We start from the raw sequence: 4,546 nt of genomic DNA on the forward strand, positions 1-4,546 counted from the left end.
GTTTGTTTCTTTGTTTTTTGGAGGGGAAACTGGGAATGGAGAAATTCGCATGTAAATAAAGAAAAAATAAAAAAATAAAAAATAAAAGCCAGGCGGTGGTGGCACATGCCTTTAATCCCAGCACTTGGGAGGCAGAGACAGGCAGATTTCTGAGTTCAGGGCCAGCCTGGTCTACAGAGTGAGTTCCAGGAAAGCCCGGTCTTTACAGAGAAACCCTGTCTCAATTTTTTTTCTTTTTTCCAACCGATCTAGGACTTTCTGGGCTTCCTCAATAACTAGACTAATGTTCTCTTCTCATGGCTGTTCTCTAAGCTTCATCCTTGAACATTTTCTTTTCCTTGATCTCTATCTGCTACATCACAGGATGTAACAATAAATAGCAAAAATTCAATGCTTAACATCTCTTAAATTCTACTTTATATATTATTTGAGGGTAAAAGCATATGATTATCTCTATGACTTTAGTATCCAAGTCTCTTAATACAGTTCTATCTTGATTCTTGATAAAAAGGGTTTGTGAAAATATGACCTGTTTTTTTCAAAAGTCAGCTTCTATCTTATTGAGAAGCCTTATGAATTTCAGTTGGAGTTCAAGAACAGGGCACTTATGGTTTGTATTTCCATTGCTCCTTATCCCTGAATTAGAGACAGCGGCCACTTCATCTTTTGTCTTTTAAAAACGCCTTCTTATACTACATACTCTATGTTGAACATATCTAATCTTCCCTCTCATCAATCCTGTAGATCTCCAGGCCATGGTTATCAATCAGCCATGACATATAAAGTACAGTAAGATGAGGTACCTCCTCTTCTACTAAGGCTACACAGGCAATTCAGTAACAGGAAAGGATTCCAGAGGCAGGCAACAGAGTTAGAGACAGCTCCTGCTTACACTGTTAGGAGTCCAGAATATGACTAAGCTATACAAGTGTGACATGGGCAGAGAGCCTAGGTCAGTTATATGCAGGCTCCTTGGTTTCTGGTTCAGTCTCTGTGAGCCCTATGTTAGTTGATTTTGTGAGTTTTTCTTATGGCGTACATGTTCGCTTTGACTTACAATCCTTCCTTCTCCTCTTCTGCAAGATTCACCAAGCTCCTTCTAATCATTGAATGTGTTTCCTAATCTCTGCATGTGTTTCCATTAGTTGCAAGGTGAAGGTTTTCTCATGACAACTGGAATAATCACCAGTCTATGAATATAGCAGAATATCATTAGTAATTGTTTTACTGACTTTGGTTGTTGTCTTTTGTTTGTTTTGCCTTTTATATTTGTTTGTATTATGGGTCACTGGGCTATACAGTCTTTAGATCCTGGCCCTCCAGAAAGTGTTCAGGAATGGCTCCCTCTCATGGAATTGGTCTTAATCTGAACCAGGCTTTGGTTGGCCCCTCTCACAATTTCTGTGCCACTCTTACCCCAGTCCATCTTTGAGGCAGGATAAATTGTAGGTTGCAAGGTGTGTTGGTGCCCTAATACTTCTCCCTGGAATTCTTGTCTGATTATAAAAGATGTTTAGTTCAAGCTCCATATCTTCCATTGCTAGGAGTCTTAGTTAAGTTCACTCATTGAATCCTGGGATCTTCCATTGCCCTTGTTTTTAGCTTGTCTCAGGGACATCCTTCCCATTCCCTTTTATTCTCCCTTTTATTCTCCCTCTGCCCTTTCCACACATTATCACTCCTGTTTCCTTAAAGCAGGAAATTATTAAGTCTCTTAAATATAACCAACGAAGTACAAACAAATAGGTGAAGGAATTTAATAAAGCTGTTCAAAACATGATAATGGAAATAAAACCAACAAAGAAATGGAAATGGAAAATCTAGGTAAGCAAACAGGATTTACAGATGCAATCATCACTAATAAAATTCAAGAAATGGAAGAGAAATCTTAAGCATAGAAGATATGATAGAAGAAATCAATTGGTCAAAGAAAATATTGAATCTAAAATGTTCCTGACACAAAACATCCAGAAAACTATGACTCTATGAAAGACAAAACCTAAGATTAATAGGAATAGAACAAGGAAATATTTCCATATTAAAGGCCCAGAAAATATTTTCAACAAAATCATGGAAGAAAATTCCCCTCACCAAAAGAAAAAGATGTCTGAAAAGGTAGGAGAAGCTAACAGAACACCAAATAGTTTGGGACAGAAAGGAAAATCCCCCTGTCATATAATAATCAAAACACCAAACATACAGAACAAAGAAAGAATATTAAAAGCTGCAAAGATAAATGGTCAAGTAACATATAAAGGCAGACTCATTAGAATTACCTGTCTTCTCGACAGAGACTCTAAAAGCTAGAAGGGCCTGGACAGATGCCTTTCAGAATTTAGGAGATCACAGATGTTAACCAAGATTCCTATACTCACCAAAACTTTCAGTCACCACAGATGGAAAAAACAAAACATTCCATGAGAAAACTAAATTTAAACATCTATTTACAAATCCAACCGTACCGAAGGTACAAGAAGGAAAACTCCAATCCAGGGACATTAACTACCTGTAAGAAAATGTATGAAATAAATAATTGCATGCCAGAAAGCCAAATGAAAGAAATCTTGAATGTGCATGCACACACACGCAGACACACACACACACAGATATGCACACACACACACACAACTACTACTACTACTACTACTACTACTACTACTACTACTACTACTACCACCAACATCAAAACAAGAATTAACTATCCTTGTTCACTAATATCTATCAACATTAATGGTCTAGATCACCTAATAAAAAGACACAGGCTAACAGAATGGATGTGGAAACTCTATTCATCATTATGCTGCATACAAGAAACACACCTCTACCTCAAACATGGATATTTCTTTAGAGTTAAAGGGCTGAAAATGATTTTCCAAACAAATGAACACAAGAAGCAAGCTGGTGGAGCTGTTCTACTATCTAACAAAATAGACTTTCATCCAAAATCAATCAAAAGAGATGGGGAAGGACACGTCATATTCATCAAAGGAAAAATCCACCAAGATGGCATTTACATTCCCAACATCTGTGCCCCAAATATGAGGATTGCTACATCCATAATGGAAACATTACTAAAGCATCCACCCTCAAATGTTGACAGTGAAATACTTTCAATACCCCAGAGTCACCAATGGAAAGGTCATCCAGACAGAAACTAAACAGAGACAAAACAAAACCAACCGATGTCATGATTCAGATGGATATATATATATATATATGTATGTCCGGTCTGTCTGTCTGTCTGTCTATCTATGTATCTATCTATCTATCTATGTATCTATCTATCTATCTATCTATCTATCTATCTATCTATCTATCTATCTATCTATCTATCTATCTATCTATCATATATATGTCCTGTCTGTCTGTCTGTCTGTCTGTCTGTCTATCTATCTATCTATCTATCTATCTATCTATCTATCTATCTATTATATATATGTGTATATATATATACATATATATATATGGTAAGGATGTGACACTATGGTAGAGTACTTGCCTAGCAGGCACCATGCTCTAGGTCTCCTATGGTGCCTGCACCAAAAATGAATGAATGAGTGAATAAATAAGTGAAATAAATAAATAAATAAATAAATAAATAGAAAAAATATTAACACAGAGGCAGAGGAGGTATGAGGATGAGGAGCCACCCTTCGGGGTCAGACCAGGAGGGAGATGAAGTCTAGACTATAAAAATGGATTAAAAAATAATAATGATAAAAATGATTAATACATTGGGCCACATACACAATAGACATTTTTAAAAGCTAGTACTATCCTTTGATTTATTTTCTTTGATGTACATAAATTTGAAATAATGCCAGTGCTTGAAAAAAAATCTGTGTGAATTAAAATTTGCATTTAATTTTTATAATGTATATGCATTTCATACCATTGTATTCATAAGCATATCCAATGTATGATGTTAAAAATTATACAAGTTGATAACTAACCCTATAAAGTGACCAGAAATAATGTTTTCTAACATAAGGCTTTGGTTTTGTCTTACAAAGATACTCTAAAATGACACTGATGTTAAATGATTAAGAGTCCAGCCCTTCTCCCCACAACACTGAGCCCTTTGGTACCTCCTTCAAATGACTCTTCATGACCTAATTATGCTTCCACTGGTTAGTCTCTCTGTACCTTGGGACCTTGAGAAGTCTCAGCTCACTGAGTGTACACACCCCACACGTGTTTTAGAGGACCTCACAACTGTTTTTAGTTGTGTTTTCCTGCTGAGAATCAGGATTCCCAGGTGCCAAGTGAGAGGTCCCTGAGTGTGCCTTGGGCACTCACAGTGACTCTGTGAAGGGGACATAATTGAGGGCTAAGTAGGTGCAAAGCAGATCATACTCCAGGGAACTGAGGGAGTGTTTGGATACTGGTGGGGCTGAATCAGGACGAAACAATGCTTTATAAACTTGATCCACATGGACCAGCCAGACACAGGCTTTATCAGTTTGTTGATGTGCTACTGGGGTTGATTAGTCCAAGATTCTCAACTGAACGGATATCTGGGTTTTATCAATTATTTATCAATGTT

The sequence above is a fragment of the Mastomys coucha genome, unplaced genomic scaffold, assembly GCF_008632895.1.
Source record: "Mastomys coucha isolate ucsf_1 unplaced genomic scaffold, UCSF_Mcou_1 pScaffold20, whole genome shotgun sequence".
NCBI lineage: Eukaryota > Metazoa > Chordata > Mammalia > Rodentia > Muridae > Mastomys > Mastomys coucha.